Source organism: Enhydra lutris, unplaced genomic scaffold, assembly GCF_002288905.1.
Source record: "Enhydra lutris kenyoni isolate GAN:26980312 unplaced genomic scaffold, ASM228890v2 scaffoldscaffold52, whole genome shotgun sequence".
NCBI classification, from domain to species: domain Eukaryota; kingdom Metazoa; phylum Chordata; class Mammalia; order Carnivora; family Mustelidae; genus Enhydra; species Enhydra lutris.
The window spans coordinates 7,412,138-7,433,876 of record NW_019154136.1 but is presented as its reverse complement, the minus strand read 5'-3'; the positions used below and the strand labels follow the sequence as shown (position 1 = coordinate 7,433,876).

Here is a 21,739-nt window from a genome sequence, read left to right as displayed (position 1 = left end):
TGGCTCACAGGCGCCACTGCTTCAGCGACAGTCTCTCACAGGCACGGACGAGCCCTCTCACCTGCGGGCTGGACGCCCAGAGCTGGTCGGTGTCAGGGAGCATTGGGTAAACCAGGGAATCGCAAGCAATGCTTACTCCTGTACGTTATTATAAAACTTTTTTATCGGGATTGTGGGAGAAGATGGTGGTCCCCCAGGAGATAACGTTCCTTGTAATTTTCGCTTGTTGGAAGAACTCGGAGAAGGACAAAAAGGAGTAGGCGATGGTATGGTTAGCTGGGGCCTTGGAGATGATGAAGATATGACACCTCAAAGGTGGACAGGTATGGTTATTGGGCCACCGAGGACAAATTATGAAAACAGTACATAACCCGAAAGTAGAATGTGGAACTAAATACCCAGAAACTCCTCCATCACATAGATTTGTAACCAGAATGAGTATGAATGGAATTAATAATTCCACTGGAATGGTGGATGCCTAAGGCATAGCAGTGTTAGCAAAATGGCACAATTCATACAGCATTAAAGTTGTACTTCAAGAGCCAAGACGGCTAATGATGTCCGAAGAAAATATGGAGCTTCCACAGCCACCAGAAAGACAAACACGTGGCAGTTGATTTTAGTGGATCTCAAACTTGTCTTATATCAGCCACCTTCTACTCATGTTAATGTCTTGATTAAATATCACAATGCAAAAATACCCACACATTAAGTGAAAGAATTCCATGAATTCATGGAAAACATGACCTGGACATTTGTAAGGATGTATTTAATATGTGTACACCATTATGTTTTCAGGTTACTGGAGGAAAAATTCAGCACAATTCTTTTTCCTCTGTTAAGGCACTGTCATTTAAGCATAAACCGGGAGTTCTCAAAATGGAATTCAGGTTTACAAGATGAGCGCATGGAGAGACGAGGCAGATGCTGTGGAAGCACGTGTGTTTCTGAAAAGTAAAAACACATCTCGAGAAGGAAAAACGGAAGTGGCATGCTTTGTCTTGCCTACTGAAGGAGCTTCAGCTGAAATTGTCTGAAGTAGCAGGTACAATAAATATTGTCACAAATTCTGTTAATTTTTGAAGCAGTGTGGGCGCTGTCTCCTAGTAATAGCAAAAAGGTGTTCAGGATCGTTTGATGCCTGTGTTTATAATAAAATATGTTTCTGGGGGCGGGGTGGAGAGGTCGATAAATTCTGTTAGAAGCCGTTCCGGTGTGTTACATGTAACAGGCATGGTAAATATTTGTTTCCGTCTTTGTTTGAGAAGCCATGCATTTAAATAAAATCAACAGAAAGGAAGTAGGTGTATGGTTATGTGATTTTGAGATTAAAGTTAGTCTTAAAATGTAAATAAAATGTGGATCGTGACCTCAGACTTTTCTTTTTAGGTCTCTTCCATTTTTCATTCATGTCCTTTTTCTGGGCCAGTATCCCACCCCGGGCAGCATAATCGAGTTTAGTCGTGCTTTCTCCTTGCGTTCTCTGGTTCTCTGGGCTGTGACGGGTTCTGAGACTTTGTTTTTGTTTTTGTTTTTTTTTTTGTTTTTGTTTTTGTTTTTTTAATGACCCTGATCATTTTGAGGACTGCTGGTCATGCATCTTGTAGAACGTTCTTCAGTCTGGTTTGGATGATGTTTTTCACTGGATGAGATTCGGATAATGAATCTTGGGGATGGAGACCCACAGAGGTTAAGTGCCCTCCGCTCACGTGCTGTCGGGGGTGTGTGGCGTCCGCAAGCCATACGTCTGATGCACTGCCCCGGTCGCTTGCTAGTGGTGGGTGCCGGGGCTCTCGACTCTGCAGTTACCGTTCTTCCTTTCCGTGGGCCGTTCTTCCCGAGCCCACGCTCGGGGCATGCGTGTTAAGCTTCACTGGGGATTGCTTGTGCTTTAGGTTAAAGTACACCAAGTGCGAGCTCATTCACCAGCCTCTCGACGGAAGTGGATAGAGCTTTTTCCTAACTGCAGATCCGGGTCAACTCTTGTGATAAACTGAACCTGTGGTTTGTCCTCTGCCATCTCCAGTGTCGGCTTCTTTAAGGTGGAAGTGGGAGCTGGGAGAGATTTCTGGAAGCATTTCTGTGCAGAATCCACCCACAGATTTGTGGCCTCTGCCCACACGTGTTCCCCCTCGTCCGCCCTACAGCTATCTTGATGACACATTTGTGTCCCGCGGTCTGCCTTGGGTCGGCCTCACTGCAGCATAGCACCTGATGTAGTTCTGGGAGAAGCGAGTTTTGCGTGCCCAGTTTGTAGGTTGATGCAATACTGAATTACTTTTCACAGATGTACTTACCCGGTCCGGCTGGCACGAGCAGGTTTGGGCTCGGTGGACACGGGGTCTTCATGGGACGTGCAGATTCGGGCTCCGGCAGGGAGGCCCCTGGGCCTGCGGGGCAAGAAGGGGACCCCAGCGTGGTGAGTTCCAGGCCCGTGGTCAGCTGTCAGCACGTCTGCGGGGTGCACGGTGCCGGTTTAATTCAGCGAGAAAATCACATTGGAGGCCTTGTTAAGAGACCTTCTCCTCTCTGTATTTTTAGAAGCAGCGAATATCAATCATAAATATTTAATGTAGTGTTTATAGACTGTAGCATCATAAAACTCCAAAAAGGTGACTCAGAGGAGGTCGGTGCGTGTATTCCTAAAGAAAAGAATTGCCCCAACACATCATGTGCTAGAAGGAAAAGCATCATTGATGTTCTTAGGAAAGGAAGAAATAGGTGAATAGCTATCTTATGTGTCTTGTTAATACCAGATGTGGAACCTAGTAATTATTCTTTGCATGCCAGGGTTTTCATAAGTCTTTCCTGATTTTAAAAAATAATGTGAGCAATTTGAAAAAATAAAATAGCATGGAAAGAAACTAGACTCCTCTAAACCCACCCATGGAAGTTCCCCTTCAGTGTTCTGGTGTATTTTCTCCCAAACGTCTGTACATGTGCGTGTGTAGCAGTCTGCGTGTTCCGCTGTCTCATGCTCATCTCCACTTAAGCTTCCAGAGGAAGCATGGGTCATCTACCAGCATTTAATGATATATTTGTATGCATCTCTCCTGTCGCGTTCATGTGCTGTAGTTGACGGAGTACACGTAGCTGGAGATTGAGATCCCTTCCAGTTTGTGCTTTAGGATCGCTTGCTTGGAGTAGAATTGTAGGGCTCTTGACACTGATTACCAAATTGCTTTCCTGAAAGGTTGTTCCAGTTGTACAGTACTTGGGGGCGTGGGGGGGGACAGCCCTCTCAGGGAGCTCCCACGATGGTGGTCAGCTGAGCTGGAATGCATGGCATCTTTATATCTCTCTCTCTATATATATGTATATGTACGTGTGTATATATGTATATTAGTAATCAAAGAAATGCAAATACATACATACATATATATGTGTGTGTATATATTTGTATATATTTGCATTTCTTTGATTACTAATGAGGCAGACTATTTCATCTTGTTAGTCAGCCACTTGCATTTTTTTCCCCCTGTGATTTGGACAAAAGCCCTTTTAAAAGGCTTACCTTAGGTTCATTCTTTGAACTTGACGCTTTCTGGATTTTCCTTGAAGGCCAGTTGCTTTAAGGATTTGCAGTGTCAGCTTGAGCTAAATAGGTCATTTCTGATGTTTGCTGGCACATTAGTCCTCTGAGTTGAGCCAAACTGAATTTACATATTAGGGCTGCATTTTTAAACAGGATCTGTGTCCAAACGCAGGACGTTAGCGATTAATTTACTAAGGTTATACTTAACACATGTGTTTCTAATGTCATTGGTGCAGCTCCTTTCCTTCAAGGAGTCTGTGTGCACCAGAGGTAAGACCGGCAGTTATCATGTACGTGGATGTGTTCAGAAGTCACAGAGACACGTGCATTCCGCTCATTTCCTATTTCCTAGTATGCTTATCAAAAGTCATTATTTTTATAGAATGACAGCTGTAGGAGAAGCACAGATTCTTATGTAAGCCAATGAAAGATCTTTAAAATATAATTATAAATTGGCAAACTTGTCCATTCGTTTCCACTCGTCATTAGCCAAAGTTCAGTGTTTCCAAAGGATGTGTATATACGCGTGAGTGTGTGTATATGGGTGACATATGTCTTCTCGTACAAATGAATTAATTGAGTATCAACTTTGTGACAGGCTCTGTGCTGCACGTGAAGCACGGAACCATTCTATCAGACGATTGGGCATGGAATTTTCTAAAGCTCTCTGAAGCCCTTATTCAGAGAAACGCTGTGATAATATGGGGGTGGGATTCTTGTCCTTTTATGGCATTGCAGGTGGAGCGCCTTAGTGGTGTCTGGGCATTTTTGCTCAGAAGTACATTGATTAGGGATGCCTGGGTGGCTCAGTGGGGTTTAAAGCCTCGGCCTTTGGCTCAGGTCATGATCCCAGCATCCTGGGATCAAGTCCCGCAGAGGGCTCTCTGCTCAGCAGGGAGCCTGCTTCCCTTCCTCTCTCTCTGCCTGCCTCTCTGCCTACTGTGGTCTCTGTCTGTCAAGTAAATAAATAAAATCTTTAAAAAAAAAAAAAAAAAAAAAGAACATTGATAGGGAAGAGGCTATCCAGGGCTTGAATGAGTCATTTCCTGCCGAGTGTCCGTAGGTGAGATAATCCACGGCGAAATGGACATTTTCTCCAATATCGGGCATTTCCTTACGACTGAAGATTCCATTTCCTGTCTGTTTTCGTACCCCAGACTCAGAGTTTTCTTTGTTCTGCGGTGTGCAGTAGACCCAGAAGTCGGGAACGGGGAGCAGCAGCCTTCTCTCACTTGCCTCTCCGGAATGTGGGTCAAGGTCGATGACTCTGAATGTGAACTCAGTTTCACAGGGTGTACAGGTGCGCACGCGGCGCCGGCATCCGCCAGAGTGGACTCCTTCTCCTTCCTCCCGCTTCGTCACCAGGGCGGTGCGTTAGTGGTTCCACGTGAACGGAAGGCAGCGGTGATACTCCCGTTGCTAAAACTAAGACAGTTGAGTCCCTGTCTGTGGTCCCTGGGGACGGGCCTGCAGCGACCCCCCCCTCGCCCCCAGGCTCCAGCCCTGCAGGCGGTGATTCTCCATTGTGTGTAACGGGCGGGCCTTCAGTCGTCAGAATCATGAAGTGATTCCCTGAAAGTTAGGGGCAGAGAATGTCAGACGTGAAAGAAGACTTAAATGTGACGCTAGTAACAAGAGTGACGAACGGTTCCTGGCGAAGCTGTTTTGTTCTTAATTAGTGGCCCAGTGGGACCTGAGCTCCGCCGTTTTGTCTCCTGCACAATGCCGGTTACTTAGCATCGCTGCCTTTGTGTTCCTGTGGCCACGTGTGAGGAAGTGGGACACCGGTGTCGTGACGTCTCCCCCATTTTGGAGAGGAGGGAGCTTCAGCTGACCTGGGTCCTTAACTGGAAATGAGGCCTGTGCCACCTGCTGAGCCTGGAAGCTCCAAACTCAGAATGTATAACGAGCCCAGAGGTGAGCCTGGGGCTGTTTGCTCACCCCAGGGGTGACCTGCCGATGACCTTGGCATTCTGAGACTGGGGCTTTCACCTGCACCTTGCTCAGGTGTCTGATGGAACTTCTAGTGATTCACAATATTAAAACGTAACTTCAAACACAAAATTGCTTTTTTTCCGAGAGAAAGCTAGTCTTCAACTGGAGTGGTTTGTGATGATTAATGTGTTTCAGATTGGTCAAGGAATAAGGAAGATGTTACGGCATAAATAAAAATTGGCAGTGGTCACAATTAAAGCCAGAATCCTGTGGACAAAACAGACTCTGCTTTCATCCGGTGACCACCATCGGCATGTCGGAGCCTACAGGCACCTAGAAGCGATCTCCTTGGGTGCTGTGCAGTGGAACTAGAATGGGGGCCCCCGAATGTGATTTTCTTGTGGCCATAATACATGGTAAAAAGAAACTGGTGAAATTAATATTGCAACATATCTTAATATACATCAGGTTAATACTGCAGGGCGTAATTTAATATGTAATGATACAATGATACATTCTGTTTCACTCTCATTCCATTTCAACAAGTGATCCCTGTGAAAAATTATCGAAAAGATATTTTATGTCTTTCTTTTTTTCTACCATCTCATCTGTGAAATTCAGTGTGTAATTTGCATTGACAGCCCCTGCTGTAAACGTGGACTCCTAGGTCGGTCCGGTCGGAGACTCTGAGGTTCCTTATCTAGAACTATGAAAACTAGCTCATGATAATGAAAAGTAATTTTGAAGAAGAAACTTAATACTGCTTTTAGGAGGAGATAGTTTTAAACTTTGATAATTTATTAATATGTGGTGTTAGTTAAGACAAAAAGTGTGGTGGGCATGTAATTTAAAAATCTGCATGAGGACCAGTTACGGAGGATTCATCTGGCCTGGGAAGTCCCCATATCCCTCCATCCTGCAGACCACAGTCAAAGGATTTTTCTTAGTACCTGTCGTGACCTGCTGTGTCCAGTCAGGTAGCCACTAGCCATGTGGAGCTGTGGTACCTGAAATGTGGCTAGTGTCACTGAGGGGTGGACTTTAAAATTGCATTTCCTTTGAATTGATTTAACTTTAAACGTCAGTACTTGGCTTAGTTATTGGACAACATTTAAGTATGTTGGGAGTTACGTAGAGAATGTGATCTGTGATTTCACGGCTACATTTTCTGAACTATAATAGCAGTTATGTATTTCCAGCGAAAATTGAATTTCCTAATCGAGATGTGTCATAGTGAAAAGTACACATTGAAGATTTTGGAGATTGAGTTAGAAAAAGGAACCTAAAAGATCTCAATTAATTTTCGATACGGAGTACATGTTGAAATGATGCTGTTTTGCGTATATATTAAATTTCAATGTATTATGAAAAATAACTTTACAGGTTGCAACATGTTTGAAATTTAAAGCTCTACAGAAGCTGACCTGTCTCTTTTGGACCGTGCAGGTCTCCCTCCGAGTTCTCCTGTTACAAACGAAGGAGGTAGTGCTTAGAATTACAGGCTCCTGGTTAATGATCACATCCCAGACCGTGCTTTCACCTTCCCTTTGAAGAGCATTCTGTACATTCCACTGAATCATCTTGATGGTTTGTCCGGCTCCGCGTTGGGCCGTTTTCAAGCCTGGCCGCGCCTCAGCCTACCCCCGCCTACCCCTGCCAAGCTCCCCCTGGTATCGGGAGTTGGCCCCGAGAAGGCAGGGCTCGTCTCCCTGGAAAGGGAGCAGGCCCTCCGTCTGCACTGTCTTTCTTATCCCTACAGCATCCCTATGAGATAAAAAAGGCGAGTCCCATTGTACACGCAAGATGAAGGGCGTCCGACAGCTTGCATCACTGACCCTGACAAAGGAAACTTGCAGGTTCAGAGTCCAGGATGGAGCCCAGGGATGCTTCCTCGGACAAAGGCGGTTTTTTTCAAGCTTTGTTTAGGCGGCGCCGTACCCCAGGGCTCTAAAGAAATAAAATTTGGTGCCACATGCGGAAGGAAGTTCCCAAACGGAGGAGCTGGTGATACTTGCTGACCGCCGCACTGTGATGTGAAGAGTGTGCTCAGGAAGCTGCGAGTTTGACTTCTCCTCCTAGTCATCGGCCAGAACTGGGTCGCATGGAAAATGGGTCCTGTGGGGAGAGTGTGGCCGTGTGCCCACATGAAGTCCAGCTATCCTGTTCTCCAAGGATGGAGGGGGAAACGGGTGAGGGGAGACTGGCCAACTGGGCTCGAGGCCCTGTTCTGCCTCGTGAGTTTCTGCACCGTGCCCAGAGACCTCTCTCTCTGTCCACGAGGACCTCCCCTGGGTTTTAAGGGCTAAATGGAGTAGCCACGACGAAAGGGACGCTTTCTCTTTCTTTCCTATCCTAGGCCAGACAAGCTCGAACACAGTGTTGGGGAGTTTCCATTGACATGAGTGCATGGTGTGTGTGTCGTGGCCACCTGGTACAGGAAAGGACTTGATCTTCTGTCTTTGTGGTCTTCCCCCTCGTACCACCTCCATCCGCACAGCTCGTTGCAAAATATTTGCACCCATTAAGCTCTCTGTGAACCCTTCTGCTCTTCAGTCATTTGCATTCACTTCCCTCTCAGCATCCAGCATTCGGCCAGCCAGCCTGCGTTTATTGAGCACCTACTGTGTCGACATCCGGAACTATGTTAGATGCAGGGAATATAGCAGTGAACAAAGCGGACAAAAATCTTCCGTTGTAGTGGGCTGAGAAGTAAGTGCTCCGTGTGACACGTTAGATGTGGTGCTGCAAATGAGAGCCGGGGAAATCACTTTGCTGTCGGTTATATTGCATTTTATGGATTTCAGGGACCGGCGGTGTTTATCGAAGGCAGATACAGTCACACGCACCCTCCAGCACGGCCGCCAAAGCAGAATGCAGCAGGAGTGTTGAAGTACTGATTGCTTTTCAGTGTTATTCTGGTATATTTGAGTTCTTTTCTTTATGATTCTCAGCCGTGGAATTAAAAACTCAGCTTTTTACGATTTTTGTTTTTCGAGAGAGAGGTAAAACACCATTTTCTGTTATATAACAGGACTTGGTTGAGGAAAAAAAAACAAACCCTGCACACTTTTTAATGTACCTTTGCCAATTAGAAAAAGGGTAAAGTGAAATTGGTTTCTCTTGGGGTTTGTGCAGAAATTAGCAAACATACTGCTTTTCCCTGAGCAGGATCTTGTTACACCTGCAGAGAGGCTTGTGATCAGGGCTGGTGGAGTGAGGCGAGCTGACAACTAAGAAGCCCCGGTTTTGTTTCAGTAGCATCTTCAGACCCAGTAAGGAGAATCCAGGCTGCATTTTCTTGCAGTGGCGATGCCGTTAAAACGTATGCAAGCGGAGCACTTGTTATTAATACCAAGCCTTCGGTAAAGTATTTTGCTTTCTGAGAGGCTTCGTGAATCCTCCTCACGTTTCCCCAGTGTACTGGTTCTCGGTGCCCCCCTGGCCTGCCGCGCTGAATTTCCATTCGGCGAGAGCAGTCTCGTTAAATGGAGGCTTACGGCCCCTAGGCTGTAGAAGAGATTAATGCAGTTAGACCAAGCCGTTGGAAGGACCGGCGTGTGTGGATTGCTTCCTCACGTTTATGGTGACTTGGACACCCCAATGTGCACGTGGCCGCTGAGCGAGTGGCGACAAGGGCTTACATGCGGGGTTCATCCATGTGGCAGTGTTCTGAGTAATCGAGCCACTAACATCCAGTAGGAGTGGTATAACGGGAGAGATGGGAGGTACGGTGCCTGCGTTTTTTTTTTTTTTTTTTAAAGATTTTATTTATTTATTTGACAGACAGAGATCACAAGTAGGCAGAGAGGCAGACAGAGAGAGGGGGAAGCAGGCTCTCCACCGAGCAGAGAGCCCGATGCGGGGCTCGATCCCAGGACCCTGAGATCATGACCTGAGCCGAAGGCAGAGGCCCCAACCCACCGAGCCACCCAGGCGCCCCAGTGCCTGCGTTTTTAATGTGATTTTAAATCGACCCGTTGTTTTTGGCCTCATTGGCTAATTTTTTGGTGTCGGCAGGTACTGCCTTGTGAGGTAGGCGTGACGATGGACTGGTGTTCATAATGATTCTTCTTCTGCATTTTAATAGACGCCCTGGACATCCTGAGCCTGTTTGTACCTGATCATTTCGCTCTCGTTTCCCTCGCCTTCCCCTGTCCGTCTCTGCGCTGACGGCAGACACCGTTGGGTCATAGCAGAAGGCCGTGGGCCGGCGTACAGAGTGCCTTCTAGGTAGAATGGAAGTTGAGGTTCATTGAGATTCTGTGACTCAGACCATCCTTGGGGATTTTTTTCGTGTGTGTGTGTGTGTGTGTGTGTGTGTGTGTGTGTGTGTTTTCCCATCTTGATGAGGAAGATGCCCTACATACAGACGCACCATGGTAATTACCGTACGTCGCTCGCGGCGTCACCTGACCTGCTAATTAATAAAGCTGAATGCCGTATGGTAAGTGTTTTATTCTGTTAAGTTCAGGCAGAATATATTTGTTTGGAACAAATATATTGAACCATTATTTTCTAAGGACAGTAGCTTTGGAAGATAGAAACATCAACATGTGGTGCACCACCGGCCTCCCTCCAGTCATGCCCAGAACCTATGAGAACAGTCCTCGGACGCTAGAAAGATAAAGCGAGATTGAGTTCCGACCAAAAGAGTGAAGGTGTATTGCAGACAACTTAGGAGCAAAGAGAGAAGTGAAACTTGTATAGAACATGAACACGGGCTGCAGGAGAACCACATAGATTCCCATAAGGAGACAGCACGGGTTTCTGAGCCTGGGCATTATTCACATATGGGGCTGGATAGTTCTCGGTGGTGGGGCTGTGCTCTGCGTTGTGGGGTGTTGAGCTGCTGCCCTGGGCCCCACCCACCAGGTAGCAGGAACTCTCCCCGCAACAGTTGGAACAACCCAAACTGTCCAGAGAGAGCCCAGTGTCCCCTAGGGGGACATCATCACCCCGCTGATGAGAACCTCTGGAATAGATACGTAGGTGCAGACAGGTGTAAGGGTCTTAGATCTGGCATCTGGAGGAGGCGTGACACATACAAGGAAGCCATCCCCGTGATTGCAGTTGGTCCTTCCGTGTGCTACACATGGGATCCCTGGGAGCCCAAGGCGGCCATGAGCAAACCATTCCTCTTGGGGTCAGGAAGGCTCTACCTCACCGACGTTTGGAAGAAATGAGTTTTAAGCCTCCTTTGAAGGTGGAGGTGAAGAGGTTGAGGGACTAGGTCAAAGATCAGCATTCGGTCTTCTATTTAAAATTTGTCCGATTTCCTGGGCACACATTTCCCTTTGCAGATTCCTGCGTTTAGGACAGAATGTTCATGAAATGAGTTATTATAAGCTAACATTTCACAACGTGGAACACATTTCAGTTTGAATTAACTTATTCCAGTTTTAGTGAAAATAATCGTAATTTATGTTACATATTAGGCATTTGGACACATTTTGTAAAGGAACTTCAGAGGATTTGGGGGGTGGTATCTGGAATATTGTAGCGATTTTACTGCGTAATTTCACATTGTGAAACTCTAGCCATAGAAGCTTGGGCTTTCTCTGGACTCCAGAAAGTAGGCAGTCACTGCTAGCTATGTAGCATTTCATGGTGGAAGCACAAATGACTTCTTGATTTATGCCCATGATAAATGTATATTCATCACCCAGAGATTTTATAGAGAGTTTTGTGTGAAAACGCAGAAGTCGGCCGTTATCCCCCTCCCCCAAAATCTGGCCTGAGCATTGCCATGTTCATTGAAAAAGTCCGTAAAAGCTGGGAATCCTCAAAAAGGAGGCGTACACATCTTCTGCGTTCTGTTGTTTTCCCCTAAGGCATGTGAATGAATGCCCAGTCATCGGTGAGTACTCGGAGGGCCGGCTTCCCCTTTGCTCTGAGGAGTCCCAGCCAGAACTCCTCCAAGAGGCTCCACCCAGAGTGCCCAGCGCCTTTTGCAGGGTTTCCAGCTTCTGGTCCTCCCACGTGGAAGCAGCACAGAAGTCTCTTGTCTGCATCTCACCAGACTCCCCCCGTGTCCCCAGCCTGCTGGGTTGTCTTGCCTGCGCCGAATCCGTCTAAAGGCACTTCAGGTTCATTTCTGGGAAGAGCTAGTGACAGGTTCCATGCGCACTCGTACTTCCTGCATTTGCGTGATGTCTCTGTAGTTTGTAGTTAAGGGGAGCGAGGCCAGCCGCACGCAGCTGAGCAGCCCGGGCTGGGTTTGGGGACGCTGGGTGTCTGAAGGATATCCCGGCCGCTGCGAGTAGCGGAGTCCTTCCCAAGAGCTGGCTGCGATTCATCTCCTCACTGTTAGGCCGCACGGTGAAGGCTGCATGGTACGTGTTGGACTAACTTGGTTGTAAGGTTTATGGGACAATGATACTAAACTCTCGCATGTGAGTAACAACAGGGAGGCACCGCCGTCTGCTCATGAGGGTATAAATTTGGACGGCTGTGATCTCACCCAGCTTCTGCTTCTGCCCTTACTGTATGATTATCATCGACGCTTACTGTAAAGTCCTGTAGGACCCGAAAATGGTGCATGAGTCATCAAGAAGAGACATGCAGTGTTCAGTGGAGTCTGGTGTTAAGTACATCTTACTGTGTTCGGAAGGTGTTGTGTTTTTGGTAGTTGTTGTTGTTTGTGTGTTTTCGTGTGTCTTTTTTGGTGCTTGTCTGTTAAGTTTCGTTCTTGTTTGAAGCACAAAGCTAAGCTTTGTGGACGTGCAGGTGCTGAGCCAGATGCCCTGTGAGCCCAGGGGTGCAGCTGCTGATGCCCCGACCTGCTGCACCTGGACAGGCAGGAAGCAGAAAAACAGACTAGGTGCTTGGGTAACAACACGGGCCGGGAAGGTCAGGAGCAGGGTCATGTGTCCGAGTGACTTGGGTGGAAGGGGTTCCAAGGTAGAGGTAAGAAGGCTTCTTAATGAGAAGATGGTTGAGTTGAAGTTTTGGGGATGCAGCTGGGGAGAGCCAGAAGAGAGTTTGGGAATAGCACGTGCAAAGACCAGGCAGTAGGACCGAGCTTCGGGAACATGAGAGGTGAAAAGCCAGACCGGGCAGGTGTGATGTGATGGGAGTAAGCGTCTGACAAGGGGATGGGATCAGAGCTGTGTGCAGGGAACAACCATCAGTAGTAATAATGGTGGAGAATTCGGACTTGAAACCCTCCAGTGTCTTCCCACGGCACCAGCAGGTGGCTGGCTCCTGTGTCGGGGAGAAACTGCAGTGGCTGTAGCCCGCTCCCAGACAGAAGACAGTCTCATTCTCCACTAGCGGAGCTCCATGGGGCCAGGATGGAAAGCCCAGATTTGGGCTACTTCAGCAGAGATCACCGCAGATGTCCTGGGTACAGGAGGCCAGGAGGGCGGTGTCGTCCGCTGAGACAGCAGGTGGGAGGACGGTCGCGCTCGTGTTGGTGTGGGAGGTGGGCGCAGGGCCCCGTCATGGACAGGCAGTGTTTGGGTTTCTGGTTGGACCTCCACGAGGACATGTCATGTGGGACCAGTGTAGAGCCGGGAGGGCCAGGACCAAAAATGCATCTGGGGGCTCAAGCCAGGGACAGGGTGTGTTCTCTGTGGGGAGGTGAATGGCGGTTTGGGCCTACCCCGAGGCACTGACGGCACAGTCAGTGGGAGGGGCCCAGGGGTCAGAAACGATGCCTTTCAGAAGCTTCACTAAGGTGCCACAGTCCTTTGATAACCCCTTGTATTTTCGTAAAGATTGACACAGGCTTGTAGAAGATCAGAGTTGAGTGAACCGCCATCTGGAAACCTCGTGAGAGAAGTTTGTTAATGTCATCCTCTTACTAACTCCTTTCTTGTTTCAAAGTAAGGGGAGCAGCTTCCACTCAGAATTATGCCGAAATTTCCTTTTTTCCCCTGAAGCTTTCATCTGAGGTAGGGAGACATTACTTGGCTGAGGTTAATTAAATCTGAATACCTCTTGTTTTTCTCAGGCTTCTAGAGCTTTTGCCAGTAACCACAAGGACAGTGCTGAACATCATTTAACAGCGGAGTGTGTTCAACCTTTTTTTTGAATGGCTTTTATGATCTTGATTGAACAAGAACTTTCGTCCCATTTCCCAGCTAAAAAGATCAATACGAATTCAATTAACCAAAGTGTGTCCTTCTGCTACCATGTAGCTAAATTCCCCAAGGACAGAAACTGGCCTAAGAATTTCCGGGTTTGACTAATGTGCAGATATTTCAGAAAGTACCAAGATTCTGAGATTGTTTCTAGAGAAAGGCTCTGTTCCAGCAGGAAGTGTGTCCGAGAGCCAAGAAGGAATCTGGAGAGAACGGAGTCCATTTTGTGTTTCCCGGTTAAGGGTTTGAGACTGGCTCAGGAAGAGAAAGTGGTCATTTTTTCTTGACACTCACTTCAAATTAAGATGGCTGATGTGCGATTTAACGCTCATCACCGTTTTGATCTAAGTTTCTTTTTAATCAACAAGTCGGGTCTTTGGAAGAAGTGCATTTGCACTGAAGGTTGATTTTCTTTGAGATTTTCTTTTACTGTGGTATAAATACGTATACGAAATATAGAATTTCCCATTTTGGGGCACCTGGGTGGCTCAGCTGGTCGAACGTCCGTCTGACTCTTGATTTTAGTTCAGGTCATGATCTCGGGGCAGGGCAGGTGCTGGGATCAAGCCTCGCTTCGGACACCGTGCTGCGTGCCGAGTCAGCTGGGGATTTCTCGCTCCCTCTCTCTGCCCCTCTCCCAGCCATGCTCACTCTCAAGTAAATAAATCTTTAAAAAAATTAAAAAGAAAACGTGGTCAAAATGGTAAATTTTAAGTACACAGTTTAGTGGCATTATGTAGATTTCCCTGTCCATCCCCAGAACTGTTTCATCTTCCCACGTCCAAACTCCATAGCTATTAGGGCGGGGACTCCTTTTCCTCCCGCCCACCTGCCCGCTCCCGGCAGCCCCCGCTCCGCCTTCTGTCTCTGTAACGTCGCCAGCTGCCGCACACAGGTGGAGTCACACACTCTTGCCCTTTGGTGTCCGGCTCATTTTCCTTAATGTGACATCCTTGTCGTTCACCCGCAGTGTGGCATGTATCAGAATTTTGTTCTTTTCAGAGGCTGACTAGTACTCCGTCGTGTGTACGTGTGTGTGTGTGTGTGTGTGTGTGTGTGTGTGTGTGTGTTTTTATAATTTATACAAGCTTAGTGGATCCGTTGGTCCATCCGTGGCATGTGGGTTGTTTTCCTCTTTTCGCTGTTGGGAATATGTTGCTGCTCTACGAACACCAGGGTCCAAATACCTCCTCAGCTGCCTCCTTTCAGTTCTTTCTGTTCTATACCTAGAAGAGGCATCGCTGGGTCACGTGGTGATTCTATATTTAATGTTTTGGGAACCATCACACTGTTTTCCTGAGGGTTCATTTTGAAGTAATCTTGGGGAGATGCAATGGAAACGGCATCGGACATGACTCATGGGATCCAACTCAGAGCTCGCAGACGCCCACAGGCCAGAATTAGCCCAGTGCCTCCTTTCCTACCATCAACAAGCTCAGGGTGGTGTTTACATTTTAAATATCAAAAGAAGAAGAATGTCTTGATACGTGAACGTTCTGTGAAATTCAGATTTTATTGTACATCATTAAAGTTCCGTTGGAACGCAGCTACCCCCGTTGGTTTGCGCGTTGTGCGTGACGGAGGTCGACGATTGTGACAGAGAAGTCCTGTGGGCTGCGAAGCGGAAACTCATTACCTTCATACGCTGAAAGGGCAAGTTTGCCAGCCTCTGGGCGAACAGGTGACGGTCATGAGAAGTCAGACAAGCATATTTACGTCTGTTGACCACCGCGCCTACGGAGCACGGGCTTTTCCAAGGGTCTTTGTAGGTGCATCACGCGTCCACCTCACTCGTCTCCCGGTTCTAACCCTCACTTCCGTCCCTTTTTCCCGTGGAAGCCTCCAGTGCGCGTTGCCAAGGCCCCACAGAGGTGTAGAGTTCAAAACCCCAGCCAAGTCGTTTTTTTTTTTTTTCTCCCTAAGGTTTTATTTTTAAGTAATTTCTACACCCAATGTGGGGCTCAGACTCACCCTGCGATCAAGAGTGCTGCGGGCTCTACTGAGCTGGCTGGGCTCCCGAACTAACCCCAGCCGAGTTTCGAGACTTGCGCATTTCAGATATGTGTCCTTTTCCATTCCCAGTTCCAAAATTTGCTTCTCTGTCCCGTCTTTTAAGGAATTCTCTCTTCCCGGCAAATAAGAGAGAAATCTCTGACTAATGAAGGAACCAAATTTGAGGATGATTTCTCAAAATTCACTCCCCCCCGCCCCCCTGCTTTTTTGGATAAGGTCTGTGCCCTACTAAAAGGCAGTCTTTTATTTTTAATCTGTGATATTTCAATAAAACCATGTAAATGTCATACTTGGAACTGTAGGGTGTTTTCAATTTTTTTTTTTTTTTTTTTTTTTTTGCAAAGAGCTTTTCTCTGCAGCAGGGGCTGTGTACGGGTTGTGAGAAGTTCTATTCACACAACCGGAAATCTGAAATAGCATCCGTTTCCACCATTTAAGATCTTCCTTCATTTTAGTGAGATCTTCAGAATATCATTTAGGGTAACACTTTGCTCAGAGTTTAATTTGTGGTGAGACACATCTCCGCCAGAGCTCCCTAATGGACCCAGACAGCTGTACCACAATCACGGATACACTTAGACGGTGACCGTATTTACCCCTGTGTCCCGTGTCTGCCGCCCCCCACCCCGGGGAAGAAGCCTTCCGTTTGTTTTCGTGTCCGTGAAATCATAGTGTTTGTCTTTCTCTGACTTCTCTTAGCGTGATGCCCTGTAGGTGCGCCCCCATAGGATTTTCTGTCCCTCACGAACATGATCTTAGGACCTCCCAGAAATTGGAACAGGCTCAAAGGAAAACCGGCTAAGTGTAATCGAGAAAGTACCCTGAAATTTTACTTTCCCTGTATTTCCTTTTTAAAGGAAACCAAGCATTGGCACTTTCTTGTTTTGGCAACTGTGTTTGCACAAAGAACAGTGTTGCCCGCGCGGCTGGTGAGGTCGCTCGGCGGAAGCGAGGAGGCAGGCAGGTGAAACCGTTCGGTGAGCCGAGCGCGACGGCCGGTCCCATCTGCTGTGGGTCTGAGCCGGTTTGTTTTCTCATCCGATGGTGCTCACTTTCTTTCTCAAACGCGCTTGCTCATTTAAAAATTAAGTTGTTTGAGAATCAAGTAGTATGTTTCCATATAAGGAAACCGCAGATAAATGGGATTATGTCCCAGTTGAAAGGAAAACGAGATTCCCTCACACGTTTACTGGTGTGACAGTTTTAGCCCCTTTAAAGAAACCTCCTGAAACGTGTTCCTTTGGAGGAGTGAGTGGCGTACATGTTTTTAGGTTCATCTTGGCTTTTAAATTTTTACTTCTTTAAAACATTTCTCATGGCAATAAAATACAAACAAGGTACATCTGGTTTTGTATTTTCAGGTTCACGGTTTTCCCCCGCCTTTAAAAACACGAGAGAATGATTAGTAGAACAGAAGGAGCGGGGCGCTCTAGGGGCCAGGGTTTCGTGGCTGCGGCCACGCTGCGGCTATAATCATAACTCCGTTGTTACCCGCCTGCGTGCCTGGCTTTACATATATTTGGATACGCGCATCTGTGCGGTGTAAGTGTCCAGCGCCGTTCTGTGTGGCACAGAGAGGTTAAGGTTACGGTGTTCGTCAGGAGACACACAGCTCCTGTAGGGGATTCTGGGGTTTCGCCACGGCCGGCCTCACTCCGGGGCCGTGATGCTTCTGCAGGAGTCTGCCAGATTGCCTTGTAAAGGAGACATGACCCTTTCCCGGCACAGAGTGTAATTTCTGGGAAACAGACCACACTGGAATCCAGGGAGGAGGAAGCCAGCTAAGACTGGGTAAAAGCACAGCGTGATGGACAGGGCAAGCAGAATTGAGGCCAGAGTTTGACCTTCAGGGGAAATGGAGACCACTGGAACGACACAACGGGGCTTTCTTCTATTGCTAAGAGTCCCTTAAAAATGCACCCTGAAGACAGACATTGTTGGGGAGGGCGATGTGGTTTAGGGCCAGCTGGCCTGGGATTGCCTCCAGGTTCACACCTTCCTGACAGCACACTTGCAAAGTCTCTGGGCTGCTGGCGGGGGTGGGGTGGGCAGTGACAGTGTTGGGGGACAGCGGTGCCCTGAACTCGTGTTCCTGCAGCCTCGAAGCTTAGCATAGATGCTGGGTGTTTCTCTTTGCACCACACACGGACATTTTGGCCGGCGTATTCCTGATGGAGCAAGACGAGATGCCTCTCTGCTTTATGGGATGTCAGCATCCCAGCCCAGACTCCAGAGCCAGTGGGACCGTCAGAAGCCCTTGGAAACCTAGGGATTCTGATGACCCATCCGTGCTGAGCTGTTTGACTCACAGAAAGTTCAAAAGGCTTTAAATCGTGTGTTCTGTTCTCTGTCACAAGAGTCCGTTGCCCTTGTATTTTTTGGTATTTATTTTTATATTTTTAAGGTTTTATTTTTAAGTAATCTCTACACCCAACGTGGGGCTCAAACCCAGGACCCCGAGATCAAGGGTTGCGTGCTCTACTGACTGAACCAGCCAGGCGTCCCTCAGTCACCTTTTTAAATTGCAGGGAAACACGAGTCGTTGTTGTCATCGTCTTCTGGCTTTTTGATTGTTGCTGTGTTGCTGTTCTTAAGTAATCTCTGTGCTCAGCCTGGGCCGCACACTCCTGACCCCAGGATCAAGAGTTGCATGCTCGACCAGCTGAGCCCGCCAGCCAGGCGCCCCGGAAACCCCGAGTTTTCTGGCAGGTGTCTTGGTAGGCCCTGCTCTGGGCACAAGGTGTGTTTTCTTTCAGTGTCCTGTGTCCTTCATTTACAGCGGACAGCTAGTGCCTGCCTGCCTCCCACAATTTACGGCAGAGTGCATTTTAGTGAAATGGTCAAATTCTTGGTCCTGCAAGCCAACTGCCTCAACTATTTGTTTCCCCAAAGGATTGCACACTGCCCTTTGCAGCCATCGCACACAGGAGTAAACCGGTGTCCCCGCGATGTATCCCGTTACATCCAGGAAGAAGAAGACGTGACTGTTTGCTCCTCGGGACCGAGAGAGCCAAATTGTGTGGCCTTGCGAGTTCCAGCCTTCCCCAGGCCGACTGAGCAGCACCCACCCCGGCAGTGGGCTCAAGGGAGCGACGTCAGAGCGTGAGAAAGGAATGTGGATTGACAGGTCGCCGTTCTTACAAAGGTAGCGACAGTCGTCTTACGACTGGGGAGGCGCTCCTACTCGGTAGCTACAGACACGTGACATTGGGCCTGGTGTGAATGCACACTTTTGCGGTATGTTGTGTGTATTGCCCTTGATTTTACAGTCCTTGCTTCTAATGATCAGTGCTGCTTGTGTCCTCGCAACTGTCCAGGACCAGTGATGGAATACGGGAGGCCTTACATCTTACAGACAGATGGAACAGCAGAGCGAAAGCGTTCGCCGGAATGACGGCGTGTAGAAGTGGCATGGTGCCCACTGCTAAAGACTGGAATTCCGTGGGTCAGAAAGCAGTCTTGTCTTCCACAGTGCAGCCTCCTCAACGGACCGCACATCCTGACACTTTCTTCGTGAGCTGATGACCTCGTCCGCGAATGAATGATCTCCGTAAATAAGATATTCGATGTTAGTCGAAGACTCCGGTCAGTCTAGATTTTGGCTAACAAGACAGAGTGAGCAAAATGCAGAGCCCAGGATAGCTCCCTCTCGTTCCAGCTGCCGGGGTCTAGACACCTGACCGCATATCACAGCTTCCCTGGCTGGCCGAGCCTCATGTGAATTGGTCGGAAAAAACAAAAGCTCAGAGAAAATCCAACAATGAATCGAACCCAGTTGCTCGATGGTAGAGGGTAAACGGCTGAATCCATTTCGGATCAGCTGAGAGCGTTAGTGGAGCCGAGGGACGTGCACGGAGCGCGTTGCGTCTCTGAAATCGAGTTCCCAGAGCGTTTGGGACACTTCCCTTCAGTAAGTTCTGTTAGCAGCTGCCAGTTCCTGTTTGTTTCCATCGTGCAGAATGAATTCTTACCTCCCCTCTGTCCAGGTGACTGGAAGGTGTGAACGGGTGTGATATGAAGCAATGCGAGCACAGACCAAAGCCAGAACTTTGGGGTTCAAATCCTACCACTTAGAAGCTGCGGAACTAGTCTAGACCATTCCCTGAAACTCTTAAGAACTCAGCCATTTTACCTACAAAATGGGCATCGCGAAGAGGGCCGCTGTGTTCCAGAATGGACACGAAGGGGCTTTAACAGAAGATACACTTCCTCCGCACGTGGGGGTGGGGTGGGGTGGGGCGGGGCGTGATGTGATCGTGTACAGGTGAGGGCAGAGCCTTGCTGCCCAGGGGCTTTCACGGTGGAGACAGCTGATGGGTGCCTCCCTGTTACTGAATGCAGTATTTTTAGGTTCATGGTTTTCCCCCCATCTTTAAAAACACGAGAGAACGACTAGTAGGACAAAAGGGGAATGAAGAATCTGTACTTCCTAGACTGTATTTCTGTTAAAATCAAAAGCTTACTGTAGAAGCCCTCCACACCGAGAGCCAGCAACCCAGAGTGACTTGGAAGACTTGGGACATTTTACCCTCGTACCAGGATTGCCCAGCCTCAGCTCTGTTGACGTTGGCGACCAGATAATCCTTTCTTGGAGGGGAGATGTCTTCTGTGCTGTAGGACGTTGAGCAGTTTCCATGGCCTCTACCCATTAGATGCTGGTGGCACCTCCCCCTGACCTTGTGACAAACAAAAGTCTCTCCAGACATTGCCCTTGGGGCAGATGACCTTCAGGGGTCATAACTACCTACACTTGGGAACCACTGAAAATCTCTCCCATGAACATGTGTTACTTACCTCATTTCAATGATATTTACTATTTTTTTTAATTTTTAAAGATTTTATTTATTTGACAGAGAGAGAGAGAGAGAGAGAGAGAGCGAGCGCGCGAACGCAAGCACCCAGGCAGGGAGAGTGGCGGGCAGAGGGAGAGGGAGAAGCAGGCTTCCTGCTGAGCAATGATCCTGATGTGGGACTCGATCCCAGAACTCTGGGATCCTGACTTCAGCTGAAGGCGGGCACTTTACCGACTGAGCCACCCAGGTGCCCATTTAACGGCATTTAGAAACCGGAAATTTACGCAGTGGAGTTAAAAACGTATCCATACAGAAGCCTGCACACAGCTGTTGATAGCAGCTTTATTCATCATTGCCAAAACCTGGAAGCAACCAAGATGAGATGACATTCGGGAAGCGAACGGATAAATAAACTGTGGTCCGCCGTCCGAACGACAGAATATTATTCAGCACTAAAGAGAAATGGGCTTGAATCAGGCCATGAAAAGTATGGAAGAACCTTAAATGCCCAGTACTAAGTGAAAAGAAGTCAGTCCGAACGACTCTGAATGACCCTGTGACTCCAGCACTGGGCTGTTGTGGGAAAGGAAAACCAGACACAGTGTGGAAAGATCAGTGGTTGCCCAGGGTTGGGGCGGGAAGAGATGTTGAGACAACACAGGAGTTGTTAGGGATTATACCGTAGGGAGGGGTGCGTGTGCGTTCCTTTCAGTCCGCGGAGTGAGCAGCAGCCGGAGCGAACCCTTGAAGGAAACTGTGGGCTTTGGGTGATAGTGACGTGTCCGTGTAGACTCGTGAACGTGAACTCACGGCCGCTCTGGTGGGGGATGTGGAGAGCGAGGGAGGCCGTTCGGGAGCGCGTGGGAGATCTCTGGACCTTCTGCTCGCTTTTGCTGTGAACCTAACACTGTTCTAAAAACTGAAGTCTGTTTAAATATAATTTTTTGAAACGATTTTATTTATTCTTTTGAGAGATAGAGTGAGAGAGAGCAAGCCCGCATGCAGAAGCAGGGGGAGGAGCAGACTCCCTGCTGACTAGGGGGCTCAGTGGGGGGCTCCATCCCAGGACCCTGGGAACATGACCTGATCCGAAGGCAGAGGCTTCACCGACTGAGCCACCCAGGCGCCCCTTAAATATAATCATTTTTAAAGGCAAAATAAATGAAGGATGTCATTTCCAGACTGATTCAGTTGTTCTGAATTTCACCCTTCTGTGACCCGCGAAAGAACTGAGAAGCTCCAATGAAACTTTCTGCACTTGGGTCCTGAAAGCGTGTTAACTTGATGTGACATTTGCACGACTGTCCGGACGACTCCTGGGGGCAGCTGCGTGCAGGTCCCCAGGACCAGAGGCCCGTCCTGCCATTTCCCCTTCACTG

General features: G+C 48.1%; 1 protein-coding gene and 1 pseudogene across 2 annotated transcripts in view; both read left to right on the top strand.

The window, feature by feature from the left end:
- LOC111157108 overlaps positions 1–617 on the top strand; it is a 70,316-nt pseudogene extending 69,699 nt beyond the window's left edge.
- LOC111157131 (transducin beta like 1X-linked) overlaps positions 1–21,739 on the top strand; it is a 237,685-nt gene that overhangs the window by 147,499 nt on the left and 68,447 nt on the right. The window contains exon 1 of one of the 2 annotated variants that reach the window (XM_022518375.1): positions 969–1,045. The exons of the other annotated variant lie outside the window; for it this stretch is intronic. The gene's annotated coding sequence lies outside the window, so the exon portion shown is untranslated. Of the gene's footprint in view, positions 1–968; positions 1,046–21,739 lie in introns of those variants that run through there. 2 annotated transcript variants of the gene reach the window in all.